At 43.0% G+C, this 22,251-nt stretch overlaps 1 long non-coding RNA gene and 1 pseudogene across 1 annotated transcript in view; both read left to right on the forward strand.

Moving 5' to 3' along the window:
- The window catches only part of LOC108532888 (uncharacterized), a 17,438-nt gene extending 8,687 nt beyond the window's left edge, over positions 1 to 8,751 (forward strand). Inside the window, exons 4-6 of the long non-coding RNA XR_001886574.1 lie at positions 1,150 to 1,555; positions 8,473 to 8,530; positions 8,605 to 8,751. This is a non-coding gene — a long non-coding RNA (uncharacterized LOC108532888). The remainder of the gene's footprint in view (positions 1 to 1,149; positions 1,556 to 8,472; positions 8,531 to 8,604) is intronic.
- LOC108532887 (solute carrier family 2, facilitated glucose transporter member 3 pseudogene) lies at positions 2,750 to 4,201 on the forward strand (annotated as a pseudogene).
- Positions 8,752 to 22,251: the final 13,500 nt, after the last annotated feature.

Genomic DNA, 22,251 nt, shown 5'->3' on the forward strand with positions numbered 1-22,251 from the left:
CCGCCCGCCTCGGCCTCCCAAAGTGCTGGGATTACAGGCATGAGCCACTGCGCCTGGCCTTCCCCCTTATTTTTAAAAATAAAGTGTTGCAAATAATTAAATGGTTAAATGCATGAACTTTGGAGACAGATGGTCTGAATTTTAATCCTGACTTTGCCACCAAAAAGTTTATAATAAGTGAGTTATTTAATCTCCGAACTTCAATTTCTGATCTGTAAAGTAGGAATATGGGAAGGGCTAATTAGGATCATTTATTGTAAAATCAGTAGTGTGCAGTAAATGTTTGACAAGCAGCTCTCAGAAGGGATTGGACTGAAAACCCTGATTTTTAGTGTTTGCCAGTTTCCATGGTGTAAATACTCCTGACATGGCTGAATTTAAGATGCCAGTGTAAAATCTTCTAATGCAGGCAGGCTTGTGAAAACACATACATAATTGACTCTCACGAACCGGGGAAGGCCAACTCTACCATATCACTTTCTTAAAAAGTATGAGGTACACAGGCTGGGCACAGTGGTTCACACTTGTAATCCCAGCACTTTGGGAGGCCCAGGTGGGCAGATCACGAGGTCAGGAGATCGAGACCATCCTGACTAACACGGTGAAACCCTATCTCTATTAAAAAATACAAAAAATTAGCCAGGCATGGTGGCAGGCCCCTGTAGTCCCAGCTACTCGGGAGGCTGAGGCAGGAGAATGGCGTGAACCCGGGAGGTGGAGCTTGCAGTGAGCTGAGATCAAGCCACTGCACTCCCAACTGGGAGAGAGGGCAAGACTCCGTCTCACACACACACAAAAAAGTGTGAGGTACACAATAAGTGACCAATCAATAAATATTATCATCTTCAATTGCTTTGAACAAAATGAATAAAATAAGAATGGTTTCTGAAAAGTCAAGATACAGCATCTCCCTCTATATTGCCCTATGTTATAAAATACTTTATACTCTAGGTACTTGGAAATGTTATTTCCAGACAGTCCATCTTCTGTGAGAACCACGTTTCATATCCTCTTTCTATCTTTAGATCTTGCATCATTGTTTACAGCGAACACAATCACAGAGAGAATAGTCATTGTCCACAAGTCTGCCTGAAACTGACCACACTTGGAAGGACTTGCTCCTAATTTACTAATCTATTAACTTTGCAGGCTGCACGAAAACTTAGAGGCATCATCCTGCCTTGGCTTCTGGTTGCCAAGGTGTTCTGCCTGATACCAACTCTGTCAGCAGTCACCAACTAGCCATGCTTTTCCCTTGGAGGCACATGTAGATTGCCTAACTACCCTCACCAGGCAAACAATTCTGCATATGTCATGTCCTCTGCTTTTCTTTTCAGATCCAGCCTTAGTCAAGCTTGTGAAGCAATGACTGTCTTAATTGGTCCCCTGGGTACCCAGACCTAATCCTTTACCAAGTCACTAGTTATCCCGTGTTCCCTATCTGTCTATCCATCCATCCTTCATCCTCATCCAATACTTACAGAATGCCTATGGCTGCAAATACAAGGATGACTGCTTGGTTCCTGCTGTCCATAAACTCACAGCCTGGGATAAGGTAGGGTAGAGTGAATAGATATGCAAGCAAAATAGAATGGAGTGTGATAAGGGGAAGTAGGAAAGTACATGCAAAGTACTCTGGGAAACTAAAGGAGGAATTCTGCCTACCTTGAGGAACTAAGGGAAGTTTTCATGGAGTGCGTGCAGGTAACCTGAGGGTAAGATTGGCTGGGAACCAAATTGTGCTAGACCTTGTGCACCTGACTGTGGCAATGGCTTCTTCAGCAACAGGGAGCCTTTCTTTCTTTTTGTTATTTCCCTGCATCTTACAAGGTTAAGGCCTTGGTCCCTGCTAATAAAATAATAACCAACTTTATAAAGAGCTTACAATGTGCCAGATACTGTACTAAGTGCTTTATATTCTTTTTTTTGGGGGGGAGGGGGGTTGGGCAGGATCTCACTCTGTCACCCAGGCTGGAAGGCAGTGGCACAATCATGGCTCATTGCAGCCTTGACCTCCTGGGCTCAAGCCTCCCACCTCAGCCTCCTGAGTAGTTGGGACTACAGGCATGGAACACCATGCCTGGCCAATTATTTTTTGTAGAGACAGGGTCTCTCTATGTTTCCCAGGCTGGTCTTGAATAACACCTGGGCTCAAGTGATCTTCTTGCCTCAGCCCTCCAAAGTGCTGGGATTATAGACATGAGCCACTGCACCCAGCTTATTATTTAACTTAATCTTCACAACAACTTTAGAAGACAGAAAATAGGAGATGCTGTAATGGTAAGAGTTTTAGAGCGTTCCTGAGGACCTGGAGAAAACTTGCTGCTGAGAAGGAAATTTTGAAGGTTTCATTGGTTGAAAAAGGTGTCTCTGGAATCACACTCCTAGATCTTTCTTAAAGACTTGAAAAGAATTAGATTAGGGGCCTGGCACAGTGGCTTACACCTGTAATCCCAGCACTTTGGGAGGCCGAGGTGGGTGAGTCACCTGAAGTCAGGAGTTCGAGACCATCCTGGCCAGCATCGTGAAACCCCATCTCTACTAAAAATACAAAAAATTAGCAGGGTGTGGTGGTGCACACCTGTAATGCCAGCTACTTGGGAGGCTGAGGCAGGAGAATTGCTTGAACCCGGGAGGCAGAGGTTGCAGTGAGCTGAAATCACACTGTTGCACTCCAGCCTGAGCAACAAGAGTGAAACTCTGTCTCGAAAAAAAAAAAAAAAGAATTAGATTAAGGCGATGGGGGACACAGAAGGTCACTCCATCTCTGATCTTCGCCATCACAATTGCTACAATCGGCTGTTTCCAATTTGGCTATAACACTGGGATCATCAGTGCTCCTGAGACTATTATAAGGGAATTTGTCAACACTTTGAAGGATAAGGCAAATACTCCTCCCTCTGAGATGTTGCGCTTGTCCCTCTGGTCCTTGTCTTCGGCCATATTCTCCATTGGTGGTATGATTGGCTGCTCTTCCATTGGACTCTTTGTCAACAGCTTTGACAGGCATAATTCAGTGCTTACCGTCAATCTGTTGGCTGTCATTGGCGGCTGCCTTATGCGATTGTGTAAAGTAGCTGAGTTGGTTGAAATGCTGATCCTGGCCCACTTGGTTATTGGCCTCTTCTGCAGACTTTGCACAGGTTTTGTGCCCACGTACATTGGAGAGATCTCGCCTACTACCCTGCAAGGTGTCTTTGGCACTCTCAACCAGCTGGGCATTGTTGTTGGAATTCTGGTGACCCAGATCTTAGGTCTGGAATTCATCCTTGGGTCTAAAGAGCTATGGCCAATGCTATTAGGCTTTCCCATCTCTCCTGCTATGCTATAAAGTGCAGCCCTTCCATTTTGCCCTGAAAGTACCAGATTCTTGCTCATTAACAGAAAAGAAAAGGAGAATGCTAAGGAGATCCTCCAGTGGTTGTGGGGCACCATGGATCCCAAGACATCCAGGAGATGAAAGATGAGAGTGCAAGGATGGCACAAGAAAAGCAAGTCACTATGCTGCAGCTCTTTAGAGTATCCAGCTGCCGACAGCCCATCATCATTTCCATCATGCTCCAGCTCTCTCAGCTGGAATCAATGCTGTGTTCTATTACTCAACAGGAATCTTCAAGGGTGCAGGTATTCAACAGCCTATCTGTGTCACCATTGGTGCGGTGTGGTTAATACTGTCTTCACTGTAGTTTCCCTATTTCTGGTGGAAAGGGCAGGAAGAAGGACTCTACATAAGATAGGCCTTGGAGGGATGGCTGTTTGTTCCATCCTCATGACTGTTTGTTATTAAAAGATGAGTATAATGGGATAAGCTTTGTCTGTATTGGTACTATCTTGGTCTTTGTGGCCTTCTTTGAAATTGGGCAAGGCCCCATTCCCTGGTTTATTGTGGCTGAACTCTTCAGCCAGGGCCCTGGCTGGCAGTGGCCAGCTGCCCCAACTAGACCTCCAACTTCCTAGTCGGATTACTCTTCCCTTCTGCTGCTTACTATTTAGGAGCGTACATTTTTATTATCTTCACCGACTTCCTCATTACCTTCTTGATCTTTACTTTCTTCAAAGTCCCTGATATGTGTTACAGGACTTTTGAGGATATCACATAGGCCTTTGAAGGGAGGGCACACGATGCAAATAGATCTGGAAGAACTGCGTCGTGGAGATGAACAGTATCCAGCCTGCTAAGGAGACCACCACCAATGTCTAAGTCATGCCTCCTTCCATCTCCCTCCCAGCAAGGGAAAGCCACCTCTCCCTGAAAGAGGGAGAGACCTCATCAGGATGAACCCAGGGCTGCTTCTGAATGCTGCTACTTGATTCCTTTCTCCCTCAACAAGGCTGGAGCTTGTTGGATTTCCAATGGCTTTTAAAATATTTCATTTCTTGAACATTCATTTCTGCATAGGAAAGACCAAGTGAACCTACCTTCATTTCAGGAGGAATTGACCACTTGGGATATGACAACTTTGCCAGCTCTTCTCCCTTGGGTTCTAATATTGCCCACTAGGGGATGTAGGGGAGGAAAAGTAAGATGCAGTTCTCCCAACCTCAGACTCACCAGGAAGCAGATACACACACACTGTGGAAGGCAGAGAGGGTTTATGTAAGAGCACCTTTCTCACTTCCATACAGCTGTACACAGCAAATTACTTGAGTTTTATTTATTTTTACCTTCTGGTTTAATTACATAAATATTATGTTTTAAGTGTAATTTTGCCAAATAATGAAAACATGAGGAAATTGAGGTTAAAAGGAAGTGTTTAAAAGAGGTTATAGAGTAGGAGATTTGATACTGGAGAAGTTAAGGTGCAATAAGAGGAATTTAAGGAGAAATGCAGTTAATTATTGGAGGGTAAATGATGTGGTGCCTGAGGTCTGCATGTTACCTCTTAACAATTTCTGTCCTTCAGACGGAAACTCTTAAATTTAATTTCTCAGAAAAGTCATATGCCTGTATAGTAAAGCTACTGATTTCTTTTGGAACTTTTTTCTTTAAAATTATAGTTTATATGTAGTATTACTTGAAATCCAGGATTATTAACTAAGATGGACATTGTAGTTAATTGTGGTTGATGGGTTCTAATTTTGGATGGAGTCCAGGGAAGGGAAAGTTATTTATAGAAAGCCTGTTCCTTCTCGCTGGACCAAACAACTCCTTCCCCTTGCAGTAGACTCATTACTTTTTAAGTAACCCCACCACCCATCTGGTGGGAGAGCCATCCAAATGAGAAACCTAAAATAATTGGTTCTTGGTAGAGGTTCATTATTTCTCCATTTTGTTCTTTAGGAGATTTTAGGTGTTGATTTTTGTTTTACTTTAACCCATACCTTTAAAGGAATTCCAAAAAGAATGTTTATAGCTTACTTGGAATTTGTAACCTCAGCTCTGGGACAAGATTTTTTTTCTGAACGATTATTATCTAACATGTGCTGTTGCTTCAGGGTCACAGCATGCTTGTCTATGTCTGTTACCATGCCACCATGGTCCTGTGCCGAGTGCCCTTAGGGGGATTGAATCTTTCCAATAGACAATGTGTGAGATAGTAAGAGTCAGTGTGCAGTGTAGCCCATACTTGAGAATATGAATGTATGTGCACTGTCATTTTGCTCTGGATGGAAGTAGGTTATTGTTGACTTATTTCTTCTGTGTTTGTTCCTACAGCCCTCTTTTTAATATGTTGCTCGATCTCCCTTTCCCTTCTTGGTGCTTACACATCTCAGACCCTTTAGCCAAACGCTTGCCAATAACAGTATTTTGGTTCTCAGTTCTCACTGTTTCCTCTGGTTATTGAGACTTTGAATAAAAATGCACATAGCTATGCAGTGGGGTTTAGCTGGAAAAGGTGACCTTCTTCCAACTTCACCTCTACTTCTGGCTCCTCAAACAGTGGGTGCGCAGTAAGGCAGGGAAGTTGTTTTCCCATTTCTCACTGACCAGATTGTGAATATTTCCGTATGGATTTTCTATTATTAACGTTACTCTGGTTCTTTGTTTTAAGATAAAAATTCTGAATGTACACGTAAAAAAAGACAGAAAATATTATCACTACCATTTTACAGATCAGATTAAAAAACTGAGATTTAAAGTAGTCATGTACTACTCACAGCCACACAACTAGGATGAAGCAGAGCTAAAACTCAGCTCTCATTCACTGCCAAGCCTGTGGTCTTAGAGACATAAGGCAGCAGGACTTGGTGTCATTAAGGGACTGGGGAGAATGGTTCCATTCCCCCAAACCCTCCCCCAAAGAACTTCCTTGTATTTTATAATGGTCACACCTTCAACCCTTTTACCTCCTACCTGGGCTGACTGCAATAATCTGAAAGGGCCCTGTTTGAGGGGCAATGATAGTTACTGTGCAGAAGGGCTTCAAAGAATATGGATGGTGGTGCCAGTTTACCTCCTGGACTGTGGCTGCTGCTGCATGAGTTGGGTTAAGGGTTAATCTGCTCTTGTGTGAGTCAGCTAATGCCCCTCCCAAATCATGTAATGCGTTAACCCAATTAAAAGACACCTGCCCAACTAATCTGAATGTCAGACCTGAGTGTCAGCTCCCATTTTACACTCTGTAAAAGGAAGGAGGATTTTAGCTTAACACTTGAAATCTTCAAAGAATGCAATTGATCTTCTTTTCAGCCAACAGAAAGACTGCTTCCCTGGTTGTGTGCGTGTGTGTGTGTTATTTAACTTAGTGTTGACATCAACTCTGTAGAATTGTATATGTACAGATAAGTAACTGGAAGCTCAGAAAGGTGAAGCCACTTATTCAAGTTCATGGAGTCAATTTTCTTTTTCCAACTCCAGGACACTAACTGTTGAGGCGGTTTGTTTAGTTTGCATCCTAGTGGATAACTGCTCTTCTTAGTGATGATGAGAATTTGAATATATCTAAAGGGATGTTATTATCCTGGAGGTGTGAGACAGTGAAAAGAACAGGAGCTCTGAAGCTAGGTGTGCCCTGTTAAAACTTCAGTTCCTGCCTATAATAGTGTAAACACTGGCAAATCACCTAATCTCACCTCAAAAGGTGATTGTGAGAATGAAAGCAGATGGCTGGGAGGTAAGAGTACTTAAATACACATTAGTCCTTTCCAGCTCCTCATTGCTGGAATTCGAGTGGACATCTCCAGCCATCTCAAGCAAATTGGTTAAATACTCAGTGCATTCTTAGAGATATTTTAATGTATTTTAATTAAAACACCTGCCATGTGACATTTTTAGGAAAATTTAGGGAAGGTCCTGTGAAACTAGGCAAATCATAAAGCTCCCATAGGTTGAGACTCAACAGACCAGTCAGTGAGGCCCATTTGACCCAGGGGGCACTGGGCCAGGTGCCATGAGCATTCCAGGGATGAAGGGAAAAGCCTGCCATACTGGAACTGCAAAAAATCTGGTCAGGGAGATAAAGCTCAAACAGAAGGAAAGACAAACAGCAATAGAAGGCATTCAAGGACACATTTCCAAGGAGTGATGTAGGCAATAAATACTGTATGAATTCAGGACAGAGAGAGAGAGAGATCACTTAGAAAGGCCCAAAAAACCCTTCCTGACTCATTTCCTGTACTTTCCTTCTGTCCCTTCATAGACCTATGGGTTTGTCTTAGAGTTACCGGGGCACTTATCTCTCTGTAACAAGGTGGAGAAAATATTGCCATTGCTTTACAGCTGGTGCCAGATTTCTGCCTGAAAATAGAAGCATCTAGGCTTGGAAAAAATCAGTTGGAAAATTAGGTGTAATCGGATAAATAGGTTGGAACATGCTTGAGGTAGAAAATTGAGACCAAGGATCCAGCTATTAGAGGAGGGTCAACTTGCTGTGCATACTGCAGGGAGGTTTTGGAAATTTTGAGCGGCAAAATGGTGATGAGATGAATGGTGATGGAGAACACAAGGGCAAAAGGAGGAAGGGCAGAGGGAAAATGGAGAAAGCAGCCATCAGGGCAGCAGAGCTGGGATTCCTACCTACCTACATCTTCAGGGATGGCTGCCAAACCCAGGGAGCCTTGTGTGAGTGCCTTCATTGTAACATGGTGCAAAACAGAGTAGAATGAGGAGGTGGAAGTGGCCCTCCAGAAGTTACCTCGCTCTTGAAGGGGATTTACACTGCCATAGTTCAGGCAATGTGTTTAGAGTTCAAACCAAGTTTACCCAGATCTTTCAGCAACAAAAGGGCCTCATCTGACTTCTGAGTTTTATCTCCAAGTCTTTTCTCTTTCCTTCTTGGTCTTTTCCTCCCCTCCAAAGCTTACTTAGTACAGTGTCTGATGTATAGCAGATGCTCTATAAGTATCTGTCATGCTGAATCAAATATAAATATTGTATTATACATGGTTTCTGCTGTCGTGGTACCTAACATTGAGGGAAGACAATACACACGCGTTTCAGACACAAAAATAAACCTAATCTTAACAATTCTGAGAAGGATATAAATGCCAATTAAATAGGCCTAACACTTTTCTGCCTCTTTGATTTTTCAGTGTCCTTCATGGTTCAGTTCATAGTTCACAAGCCCCATGAAGTCTATTTGGATTTTCGGTGATGTTTCCTGTCTCTGAAATCTTATGACATTTACGTCTGTATCAGCCATTTGACGCTTGATTATTTTTCAGATGGATGTCTTGCCTTTTTCTCTACACACTATAGGAAGAGTGACCACCCCCGCCAAGAGCCTAGTATAGTACCCTATACATGTAGCTGATCAGTTGATTGTTACTGATCATGCATCATGTTATCAAAAACTAACACGATGCTTGGCACATACTTGTACTGAATAAGTATTTGCTGAATTGACTTGAAGCGTTGGATGCCATAGACCTCTGAGAATATATAATTTCTATGTATCACTCTCCTAGCAGAATAAGAGAAAATTAGAACTTGGGAAGAAGTCACATCTAATTCTTTTCTATTTTTATTTTATTTTATTTCTTTTTTTTTTAAGAAATGAGGACTCACTCTGTCGCCCATTCTGGGGTGCAGTGGCACGATCATAGCTCACTACAGCCTCAAACTCCTGGGGTCAAGCAATCCTTCCACCTCGGCTTCCAAGTAGTTGGAGCTATAGCTGCACACCATTGTGCATGGCTAATTTTTATTCATTTATTTTTTTATAGAGAGGAAGTCTCACTATGTTGCCCAAGCTAGTCTTAAACTCCTCAAGTGATCCTCCTGCCTTGGCCTTCCAAAGTGCTGGGATTAGCGGCAGGGGCCACTGTGCCTGGCCAATTCTTGTTCAGCTACAATTTATTTTCCTATTGCTTTTTGGAATGTAATTTAAACTTTACACTTCAGTTATCCCGTTTGTCAAATGCATACATGATTTTGTGGCCAATAACTTGTACGTGGACACAGTAAAGTTAAAAAAATAAAGATGCACAGAATTTTGATGCTGATAGGCATCATAAAATAATGTGATCCAAACTAAGGAGATATCTGAGCTCAGAGACATTAAAAAGACTGCCCTAAGTTTTTTTTTAAATCTATAAAAGGGCTCATCCAGCATACAAGTGTCCTGCTTTCTGATCCAGCGGTCTTTCCAGCACCCTGGGCTTGGTTGTCAGAATAGCATTTGCTCATAAGGTGTTTTAATTATTAATACAGTATACTAAATCCCAGGAGTAGAATAAGCCTCATTATCATGGTTAGTAAGTCAGCCCAAAGCAATCTGATATTCCTGTAAAACTGAATGGATTTTAAAGTAAAACATCCTTGGGCTCACTGGCCTCAGAGGGGGCCATCATATCATTTACCTATTTTTCAAAAACCCCATAAATAAGTGTTTGGTATGGACATTCATTATGTCTTAAGCTTTATTGATTCTGTTATGTTGCTATTAATTATAGGAACCACAAAAGCTTTTAATTAGATTAAAGCCATAATAAATAAGATTAGTAACACTTATTCTGCTCTGTATGTTAAGTGTTTTTATAACAAACTAATGTTTATCTTTCTGGACATTACTATATTGATATCCTGTACAATAATTAAATCAGATTTTTTGAGTTGTTTCAGGCAAAAAGATTTGAGTGGTTTTTTTGTTTGTTTGTTTTATTTTCGAGATGTAGTCTTGCTCTGTTGCCCAGGCTGGAGTGTAGTGGTGTGATCTCAGCTCACTGCAACCTCTGCCTCCTGAGTTCAAGTGATTCTCCTGCCTCAGCCTCCTGAGTAGCTGAGACTACAGGCACGTGCCACCACACCCAGCTAATTTTTGTATTTTTAGTAGAGACGGGGTTTCACCATGTTGGCCAGGATGGTCTCAATCTCTTGACCTTGTGATCTGTCCACCTCAGCCTACCATGCCCAGCCAAGTATATTTTAATAACTACTGATGTTAACTACCATCGTTAATCCTCATTATAATCCTACAAAGTGGACATTAGCATCATCCTTACTTACTGATGATGATGAAATTAAAGCTTATGGAAATTCAGTATCTTGCTCAAGATCCCACAGTAGGGAAGCCAGGATTAAATGAGATAACACATATGTACTTAGCACAGTGCCGGGCAGATAGTGTGTTCAATAAATGCAAGTAAGAGATTCAGTATGAAGTGAAAATAAGTTAAAAATAAGGGCCGGGTACGGTGGCTCATGCCTGTAATCCCAGCACTTTGGGAGGCCGAGGCGTGCAGATCATGAGGTCAGGAGATTCAGACCATCCTGGCTAACACGGTGAAACCCAGTCTCTACTAAAAACACAAAAAATTAGCCGGGCGTGGTGGTGGGTGCCTGTAGTCCCAGCTACTTGGGAGGCTGAGGCAGGAGAATGGTGTGAACCCGGGAGGTGGAGCTTGCAGTAAGCCAAGATCACTCCCCAGAGCGAGACTCCATCTCAAAAAAAAAAAAAAAAAAAAAAAAAGGGGGAGTGCAGTGGCTCATGCCTATACTTTGGGATGCTGAGACAGGAGGACTGCTTGAGCCCAGGGGTTCAAGACCAGCCTGGGCAACATAGTAAGTCCTCATCTCTACAAAAAATAAAACAAAATTTAGCTGGGCGTGGTGGCATGCACTTGTAGTCATAGCTACTTGGGAGACTGAGGTGGGAGGATGGCCTAAGCCAGGAGGTCAAGGCTGGAGTGAGCTATGGTTGTGCCACTACACTCCAACTTGGGTAACAGAGGGAGATCCTGTCTAAAAAAAAAAAAAAAAACCAAGAAGCTGTTGTGAGGATAATATAGAAAGTACGTTATAAGTTTCTATATGTCTGTATCCTGTATATGTAATAGATGTATGATTAAATTTTGATTCTGAACTTCTTAACAATCAGATCAAAGGGAGAAACACAATCAGCTATGTAAGTGATAAGGAACATTGCCCAAGAGAAGTATAGCTATTTCTGGAGCTCAGACTTAAGGGCACTCTTTCAAGACACTGGATCTAATACCCCAGCAAGGACCCTAGAGAATGAGGTAAACTTACCGTGGGGTGGCTCTTAGAAGCCTGGAAAAGGTGGTTGCTAAACCTTGGTAAAGTGGAGAAGCCCAAGTTGCCTTGGCAGAAGGTAGAGGAAAGATTAAAAGGCTGAGGGAAGGGGCATGTTAGGATGGAAATATCATGTAAGACCAGAAGATCCACTGAGGCTTATGTTCCACGTGAGGCCCAAAGAACACACTATTCACTAAGACCATTCAGAATACACTGTTGGCTGAGCGCGGTGTCTCACGCCTGTAATCCCAGCACTATGGGAGGCTCAGGTGGGCAGATCACGAGGTCAGGAGATCAAGACCATCCTGGCTAACACGGTGAAACCCCGTCTCTACTAAAAAATACAAGAAAATTAGCCGGGTGTGGTGGTGGGCGCCTGTAGTCCCAGCTACTTGGGAGGCTGAGGCAGGAGAATGACGTGACCCCAGGAGGTGGAGCTTGCAGTGAGCTGAGATCACACCACTGCACTCCATTCTGGGTGACAGAGCGAGAATCCATTTTGAAAAAAAAAAAAAAAGTAGAATACACTGTTGAGAGAGACATCGGCGTCATTAAGAAGTATAATAGTCACCTCCTCTGCAGGGCATTGCTCAAACTAGGAGAGTGATCCCAGAGCTGAGCTCCTCAACAGCCGTGGGCATGATGGGGATTCTGGCCAAGGAATAGAGACCAATTGGAAGTGTGTAACTCCCAGAAGCCATGAGGTCACAATTACGTAATAACCAACAAGGTCAGAGAGCAGCCAAGGTGGCATGATCTGCAGGAATTGCAAAGATGGTTAATAGTGCATAGTGTCCTTTACGGGCAAATATGTAGCCAAAAAAGATGCTACATAAAATCTCAAAATGTGTGGGTCCGTGACTGTGGAGTTCACATGTCAAATATAACACCACCCAGAGCAGCTGACTTCACAGAGTGTGGAAATGGCTTTGGAAAGGCACACCTGCAGCGATAGGAGGCAACCCTCTAATAGGCTGGGATGACATCCTGCAGGATATGCATTGAATCAGAGACCTCTGTATGGCACTGTGTCCACAATAAAAAGAATAAATGGATCTGGGAACAAAGGGGTCAAAGTAGGCGTGTTCCCACTTACCGTCACTCCCAGTGACCCACTGGGAACTATCCTTCCAGTCCCCAGAACTCTGTGTTAATCAAGGGGTAAGGATCCTGGTCCCCAAACTCAGTGTACTCTTGCCAGGGGACATAACAAAGGTCCCATTGAATTACAAATTACTGCTGCCACCAGGGCACTTGGAAATCCTTGTCTCCAGGGACCAGCAGGAGAAAAGAGTCACCATCATGACAGGGGAAATCCATCCTCATCAGCCCGAGGAAGTGGATGGGGTTAGGGAGGAAGATGTGTGGAATCCAGATCTCCTTGGGCATTTCCTGGTACTCCCTTGACTCATTGGAATTAGGATTGGGTGTGTGTAGTGCTCCTGGCCTGAGAAGGGTATGACTACAAAGGGCTCAGATCCACGAGGAATGAAGATTTGGGTCACATCACCACATAACATCGCTCAATAAGCTATCAGGACTTGCCGAGGTGATCGCTAAGGGTGAGGGAAATGGACCATGCGAAGGGACAGGATGAGAACCAGGTTGGGCCTGAGAACTGGCCATAGTTTGTCCTATTAACCTATCACTTCTAAGCTTCCCTTCAGGAAGAGCAGTCCATGGACTTGTGGAGAGGCTGCTCCCAAGCACGCATGTAGTGGTGGATCTGTGCAGTCCAGTGTACGAAATGTGGCCACCATGATCTCTTGCTGTGGGAGTATGACTGACTGACAGCCCCAACTGTTGCCTCTACGCACACACCAGCATGTTTGCACAGAGCTGGGCTTTCCATACCAATGACTGAGCATGGCAGGTATATGAAAGCTGGTCAGTTCTTTTGGGGCGCAGTGGTGCATGCCTATAGTCGTAGCTGCACAGGAGGCTAAGGCCGATCACCTGAGGCCAGGAGTTCAAGGCTGTAGTATACTATGATCACTAGTATACTATGATCACTCCTGTGAATAGCCACTCCACTCCAGCCCAGGCAATACAGTGAGATCCCTGATTCTAAAAGGAAAAAAAAAAAAAGGCTATACAAAATTAGCTGGGCATGGTGGTACCTGCCTGTAATCCCAGCTGCATGAGGCTGAGGCAGGAGAATAGCTTGAATCTGGGAGGTAGAGGTTGCAGTGGGTGGAGACTGCACCATTGCACTCCAGCCTGGGCAACAAGGGTGAAACTGTATCAGGAGCCGGGGGGGGGAGAGAGAGAGAGAGAGAGAGAGAGAGAGAGAGAGAGAGAGAAAAGAAGAAGAAGAAGAAGAAGAAGAAGAAGGAAGAAGAAGAAGAAAGAAGAAGGAAGAAGAAGAAGAGGAGAGGAGGAGGAGGAGGAGGAGGAGGAGAGGGAGGAGGAGGAGGAGGAGGAGGAGAGGATGGAGGAGAGGAGGAGAGGAAGAAAAGGAGGGAGGAAGAAAGAGAGAGGAAGAGAGGAATAAAAGAAAGAAAATGCTGGCGAATTCCTGTGAGCAGTGGCCACTTTGGCTCAAGGACTCTGATTGGCCTAACCAGGGCTTTTTTGGAACTGTGCTATGGTCTTTGACTCTGTATCCCCATAATCTCCTTTTCCCTCTCTTCTTCCACAGATGTCAGAGCTGCAGCATGGTCTGGAGGCTTTCCATGTTTTCTTTTCTTTTTTTTTTTTTTTCTGCTTTCTCTCCCTTGATCCTTCACAGGCATTTTCCCCAATACATCTCTTGCCTGGCTAATCCTTGTCTGATGAGTTTCCAGATGGACCTGAATTAAGTATGTTCCCCAGCTACCTACTAACTAGTTAAAGACCGATCCATATGCCATACTATGGTAGGGAGAGTTAGTTTATATATACCTTCTTACCTAACCTTCATAATCATTTACTGAAGTAAATGGGCTAGGTAGTATGATTTCAATTTTATTTATAAGGAAACAGGATTAATTTAGGAACTTACCTGGGATATACACTAGTAAGTGGCAGAGCTGAGCTGAAATTTAAACTTAAGTTGTTATTACTCCAAAGTTACCTTAACTACTCATCTGTGGGGCAGTTAGACTGAGAGTGAAGTTGACATCTTATGAGAGTTGAAGTATCTGAGGAAGATAAAGTTGATGTTCTACAGAAGTTGGGGGAGGAAGTTCTCCAAATCAGAATCAAGTTTTTTTCCTCAAGCAATGACTTTAGGATAATACCAAATATGTGATACCTATGTATTGAATTCATGACAGAGTTACCAAAGTTATACTTTGGACAATTACCTGAAAATTTTTAGTCTAAAAAGATAATGTGGACATTTACAATTATATATACATACATGATTCATTTGCTTTTCATCTTTTTTTCTTTACTGAATTGTATCTTTAGCAAATATCTGTTGAACTTTTATTATATGTCATGCATGATACCTGTAAGGTAAAATATTATATATATTCCCTTTCCTTCCTGTTATGTTTAATCTGATTTTTTCTTACTGTCTGTCATTATGAATAAGTACTTTAGACAGCCTACTGTTTGCATGGTACTAAGCAATAGAAAATGGCCTCCTTCCTGTAAGTCTAATCATTTCACCACCTGATTCAATGGGTTAGTGAGCATGTAGAGAAAGATCTGCTCAGTCAGCGTCAAAGTTTATTTCAGCTGTAAGCTGTAAGAGGTTCAACATTTGATTTTCCTTTTCCTTTTTTTTTTTGCAAAGTGAGATGAGGGAAGGGATTGTTAAACAAAGGGTGAACATTTACTTAATACTATATTTTCAGTAGAAAATGACAGTCTTGATTAAAAAAGCAATTTTGACACTTCAGAACATCCATTGAAATCTTATATGGTTTAAATACTGAATGTGTAAAATATTTAGCTGCATAAAAGAGAATAAAAAATAGAATGAACATGTATGTCTTCCTCCCCACTCTTTATATTCCTTAAATCTTTGTTTTCTTTCTTTCTCTCTCTCTCCCTCCCTCCCTCCCTCCCTCCTTCCTTCCTTCCTTCCTTCCTTCCTTTCCTTCCTTCTTTCGTCTTTCTTTTTCTTTTTTTTGACAGAATCTTGTTCTGTTGTCCAGGCTGGAGTGCAGTGGCATAATCATGGCTCACTGTGGCCTCTACCTTCTGGGCTCAAGTAATCCTCCTGCCTCAGCCTTCTCAGTAGCTAGGACTACAGGTGCATGCCACCAAGTCCAGCTAATTTTTAATTTTTTTTATAGAGACTAGGGTCTTCCTATATTGCCCAGGCTGGTCTTGAACTCCTGGCCTCAAGCATTCCTCCCACCTTAACCTCCAAAAGTGCTGGAGTTACAGGCGTAAGCCACCACACCCAGTCTATGCAAATAATTTTTAAACAATAAATATTAAATGGGTTTTTTTCTTTTGGAGACAGGGTCTCTCGCTCTGTCACCCAGGCTGGAGTGCAGTGTTGGGATCTTGGCTCACGGCAGCTTTAACCTCCCAGGCTCAAGCAATCCTCCCACCTCAGCCTACTGAGTAGCTGGGACTACAGGCACAAGCCACCACACCAGGCTAATTTTTGTATTTTTTGCAGAGATGGAGTTTTGTCATGTTACTCAGGCTGGTCTCAAACTCCTGAGCTCAAGTGGTCCACCCACCTTGACCTCCCAAAGTGCTGGGATTACAGGCATGAGCCACTGCATCCAGCCTAAACTGAATATTAAAACAACTGCTTTAGAACACAGTCACAGAAATAGGATTGAGTAAAATGGACTATATAATTTTAGATTAATTCATAGATTAATATTGGCAAGTTACTTTCTATGCAGTTTCCACAAATCTACACTGTCCTGAAAAACGCACACCACATCAGGGTCTAAAACAGTGGACATTACAATTTTTCAAATAGTTTGTACCTTTAATGTTTTAAAATGTATCTTGTAGCTTTAATTTGAATTTTTACAATTATTAAAGAAGTTAATGATTTTCTATGTGTTTTCTCACTAGTTTCTATTTTTCTTTTAACATATCAATGTGCATGTGGAAGAGTAGGTAGGGGGGACACTATCTGTTTTTGTTCTTTGCCCACCATCTACTAGGGTCATGCTATCTTCTGTCAATGTGTAATAATGAGATCTTTAATGAAGATAGCAATATTTTATCTGTCATACTTTTTTCTTTTTTTTTTTTTTTTTGAGATAAGGTCTTGTTCTGTTGCCTAGGCTGCAGTACAGTGGCATGGTCATGGCTCACTGCAGCCTCAACCTCCCAGCCTCAATCGATCCTCCTGCCTCAGCCTCCTGAGTAGCTGGGACTATAGGTGCCTGGCACCACACTTGGCTGCTTTTTGCAGAGACACAGTTTCATCATGTTGCCCAGGTTTCTCTGTCATACTTTTTTTTTTTTTTTTTTTGAGATGGAGTTTCACTCTGTTGCCCAGGCTCGAGTGCAGTGGCGTGATCTTGGCTCACTGCAACCTCCGCCTCTCGAGTTCAAGCGATTCTCCTGCCTCAACCTCCTGAGTAGTTGGGATAACAGGCACGTGCCACCATGCCTAGCTAATTTTTGTATTTTTAGTAGAGACGGGTTTCACCATGTTGGCCAGGCTGGTCTCGAACTCTTGACCTCAAGTGAGGCCTTCCAAAGTGCTGAGATTACAGGCATAAGCCACCGTGCTCGGCCTTATCTGTCATACTTTTGATATGCATTTTACGGCATGTTATTTGCCCTAAAAAACTATACATGCAGAATTTTTCCATTTTCTTGTACTCAACCATGTTGAATTGTTGTGGGTTTTTGTTTGTTTGCATTGTGATGTTCTCTGTGATTCCAAAGGTATCCCCTCTCCTTAAGGTTAGATAGGCGAAAACAGCAAATATCTGTTGTGTGCCAACTATGTGCCAGGCACTATTCTGTACTGCAAACACAGAAGTGAAATAAGACAGAAAAAGTTCCTAGTCACGAAAATTGTTGAAAACAAGTAAATTAATAAATAATTAGAATAATGTTAGACAGTGATACAGATTAAGAAAACAATCAGGTCAGGAGCAGTGGCTCACGCCTATAATCCCAGCACTTTTTGGGAGACCAAGGTGGGAGGATTGCTTGCGTCCAGGAATTTGAGCCCCGGGCAACATACAGAGACCCTGTCTCTACAAAAAATAAAATTAGCTGGGTGTGTGACGTCAATCTGTGTCTCCAGCTACTTGGGAGTCTTAGGTGGGAGGATCACTTGAGCCTGGGAGATCAAGACTGCAGTGAGTTGTGACTGTGCCACTGCACTCCAAAGCAAGACTCTGACTCAAAAAAAAAAGTTATTTGCATGAAAAAGTTCATTCGTTATGAAGACTTGTGTAGAAACATTGAAATATGTTTACAAATTACAATTAAGTTTAAGGAACAGTTTACAAAGTGACATGTATGCCATGACTATATGAAAAATATGCCCCGTGACTGATTTATATCACGTTTGCAAGATTACAGTCTATTTTTTCTCTAGATTCCAACTTTTGGAAAAAAATTTCATGACTTGTACAAAGGGGTTTTAGTTTAGTTTAGTGTTGTTGGCAGACATCATTGTTTTCATCTAACATATCTTCCCATTGTTATCTAAGCAATAGCTTTTGCAGAGGAATAGACTGACAGGGACATGTTCTTTTGATGAAGATTTATGTGTGAAATTGTGTGTATGATTGACGGTTGGGCGGTTATTATTATTTTAGATAATTTTCTAATAAGAGGCTTCTACACTGCATTTGGTTTAATTAAATTTAGATGTATGTCATGGATTGCATGTTAGAAGGTTTATTTAAATTTAGATGTATGTCATGGATTGCATGTTAGAAGGAAATATTTGTATTCTTTTGTTTTACACTATTGTGTCTCTCCTATATATCATATGTGTATCATATATCATGTCACTCTACTGTATCATATGTATATGATATGTATATGTACATATATACATATATGATATATGTATATATCATATATGTATATAGACATATATGTCACTGTACTATATATCATATGTCACTCTACTGAGTGACTTTTTTTTTTGAGATAGAGTCTCTCTGTCGCCTAGGCTGGAGTGCAGTGGTGTGCTTTTGGCTCACTGCAACCTCCGCCTCCCAGGTTCAAGCGGTTCTCATGCCTCAGCCTCTCAAGTAGCTGGGATTACAGGTGCATGCCACGATGCCTGGCTAATTTTTGTATTTTTAGTAGAGACAGTTTTGCCATGTTGGCCAGGCTGGTCTTGAACTCCTGACCTCAGGTGATCCATCTGCCTTGGCCTTCCAAAGTGCTGGGACTGCAGGATTACAGGCATGAACCACTGTACCCGGCCCTTTTTGTTTTGTTTTGTTTTTTTGAGACGGAGTTTTTCTCTTGTTGCCCAGGCTGGAGTGCAGTGGCACGATCTTGGCTCACTTCAACCTCTGCCTTTCCGGTTCAAGCTGTTTTCCTGCCTCAGCCTCCTGAGAAGCTGGAATTACAGGTGCCCACCACCATGCCCAACTAATTTTTTGTATTTTTAGTAGAGACGTGGTTTCACCATGTTGACCAGGCTGGTTTTGAATGCCTGGCCTCAAGCAATCCACCAGTCTTGGCCTCCCAAAGTGCTAGGATTACAGGTGTGAGCCACCATGCCCGGCCTGTTTTTTTTTTTTTTTTTTTTTTTTGAGACAGGGTATCACTCTGTTTCCCAGGCTCGAGTGCAGTGGCACCATCCTAGCTCACTGCAGCCTTGATCTCCTGGGCTCAAGTGATCCTTCCATCTCGACTCCTGAGTAACTGGGACCACAAGCATGTGCCACCACACTCAGTTATTTTTTGTATTTTTTTGTAGATACGGGTTTTTGCCATGTTGCCCAGGCTGGTCTCATTTTGAACTCCTGGACCCATTTTGAACTCCTGAACTCCCGAAATGCTGGGATTACAGGTCTGAGCCACCATGCCTGGCTTAGTGACTTTTTAAAACTTTCCTATTCTCAAACATAAAACTGAATTTCTTATCCTGCTTGGTCGGTGGCATCCAGTCAGTGGCATCCTTGGTCAGCTTGTCAACCAATTCAGAAAATTTAGGAGTCATGTGAGATTCCTCTTTCTGCCTCAGTAGCCACAACTAATCAGTCACCAAGCACTATCCATTCTACCTCCTCAGGCTTTTTGCATCTTCCTTAGTATCCTTCCCCAGTCCACCGCCTTAGATAGGCTCTCATCTCTTGCAGCTTGCAGTTTTACGATGACATGTAATTAATCTCCTTGCCCTCCAATTCATCTTCCACATTATCCCTAGACTAGTGGTTCTCAGTGGGGTGTGATTTTGCACCCCAGGGGACATTTGGCAATGTCTGAAGATATTTTTGGAAGTCACAAGTGGGAGAGGAGGAGGGTGGGGAGTTGTGGGGAAATGTGATGGGGGAACAAGAGGAGTTGCTACTGGCACCTAGTAGTCAGAGGTTAGAGATGCTGCTAAACATCCTGCAATGCACAGGACACCTCCGCTACAACAAAGAATTTTCCAGCCCACAATGTCAGTAGTGCTGAGGTTGAGAGCACTTGCCCTAGAGTGATTCTTCTAAAACAAAAACCTTAAATCTCTCAAAAAAACCACTATTTTTTTTGGGCAAAAGTTTTTGCATGGGGTTCATCTTTTCTCATTCCCCAGTCACACAGCATATACTTATTTTTTTTTTTTTTAAGAGATGGGGTCTCACTCTGTTGCCCAGGCTTAAGTGCAGTGGTGTGATTCTAGCTCACTGCAGCCTTAAACTCCTGGGCTCAAGCGATCCTCTAGCATCAGCCTCCCAAGTAGCCAGTACTACAGGCATGTGCCACCATGCCCAGCTAGTTTACCTTTTTTTTTTTTTCTTGAGAGGGAGTCTCTCTCTGTTGCCCAGGCTGGAGTACAGTGGCGCCATCTCAGCTCACTGCAACCTCTGCTTACTGGTTTGAAGCAATTCTCGTGCCTCAGCCTCCCAAGTAGCTGAGATTATAGGCTCCCGCCACCACACCCAGCTAATTTTTGTATTTTTAGTAGAGACGGGGTTTCGCCATGTTGGCCAGGCTGGTCTCAAACTCCTGACCTCAAGTGATCGGCTCACCTTGGCCTCCCAAAATACTGGGATTACAGGCACGAGCCACTGCACCTGGCCATTTTTTTTTTTTTTGAGACAGGGTCTTGCTATGTTGCCCAGGTTGGTCTCAAACTCCCGGCCTCAAGCAAATCTCTTGCCTCAGCCTCCCAAAGTACTGAGATTACAGGCATGAGCCGCCACACCCAGCCAGCATATACTACTACTGCCTGAATATGCCGCCACCTCCTGACTCCTGCCTCGTGTCTGCTACTTGAAGCTTCTTCTGACTTCCTCAGACTTGACTGGGTGACTGTCTTCTGTGATCGCCGTTACAGGACCGGGAATCACACTGAATTGTTACTTGCTTGTCTCTCTGACTGCACATTGAACATTCAGAGGTCAGGAACCTAGTCTTTTTTTTTTTTTTCTCTGAATTCTCATCACCTAGCACAATGTCTGTTACAGACGAACAGATTAAACTGAATCCCTGATTCCACCCTGTGAACAGCCAGATTCATTTGTGGGCAAAATGGGTTCACTGCTGCCTTCCTGACTTTCCTTTTTCTTTACCCTCCTCACCTGAAATGCTGTTCTTTCACGTTTCTGTCTCCCTTCATGTCACTCTCACCTGTTCTTTATGGTCCAGCTCAATAAAAATTCCTACCACTTCCTGAGCCCATGCCATGTGGGCTATATTATCATAGTTCACTTTCAGCAAAACCCCTTTAAGGAAGGCATTATCCCTATTTAACAGGTGAAGAAAATGATGCAAACAGCCCTGAGGTGTTGTTCAGAGTGTGGCAGGCTAGACAAGACTTGCACACAAACACCCACAATGCAGGCAACCCAGCTTGCCTCCCTGTCTGCTCTGATCTCCGGTCTTCTCCCGTCCTCTTCTCTGTACTTCTGGAAGGCACTTTGGAGTTCATTTTGTCTGCTGCTCAACTGAGAATTGAGTCAACTGAGAACTGTTTAGGGCAACACAGGTGGTTAGTGGTGGAGGCCAAACCTCAAATTCAGTAGTCTAATTCGGATGCTTGACTTTATTCCACACCCAGAATATCTTGCTCACTTTCAGTTGCAGTAACTCAAGTGGTCAGGAACTGTCCAGCAGGATTAGTGAAGTCAGCACAGGTGGGGCAGCCTCTGTCCACAGCCCTGAAGCTGCAGAATTCTGACTGTGTGCGGCCTCGGAGGATTTTCATCCAGGGATTGTCAGGGGGAAGTCGCTGGAGTGTTTTAAGCATGGGAGTGTGTGAAACAGATTTGAATTTTTAAAAGTTCATTGTAGAGAATTAATTGGGGGCTGGAGTGAATGCAGTGATTTAAGAGGTGTTCGTGGTCCCTTCAGGTGAGAGATGGTGGCAGCTCGGACCATGTTGCCGGAACGTAGACAAGTGAACTGACTGGAGAGATACCTAAGGAAATAAAATTGTTAGGATTTGTCCGTGGACTGCCTACGAAGTTTGAATCGTGGCTACAGTGTGACCTTGATTAAGATACTTAAGACTTAATTTGTTCCTCATGGATAAAATGATACTACTTTGAGAGGTTATTAGTAAAAAAATGAAAAGCGCTGTACATGTGTTAGGTATCAGTGAATGTAGTTCTAACTCCTATTATGCATACGCTTTTATTTTTTTTTTCGTAAAGAGCTTTTAAAATACGGAATGGGTTGGATCTGCAGCAGCTTGTCGAAGCTGGGGCTGTATTCTTAAGTTCTTTTTAGTCTAGTGCTCCACTAGCTCCCCTCCTACTCAGCTGGGGTAAGAAGCGCAGCGTACACGG

The sequence above is a fragment of the Rhinopithecus bieti genome, unplaced genomic scaffold, assembly GCF_001698545.2.
Source record: "Rhinopithecus bieti isolate Rb0 unplaced genomic scaffold, ASM169854v2 scaffold_6380, whole genome shotgun sequence".
Classification (NCBI taxonomy): Eukaryota; Metazoa; Chordata; class Mammalia; order Primates; family Cercopithecidae; genus Rhinopithecus; species Rhinopithecus bieti.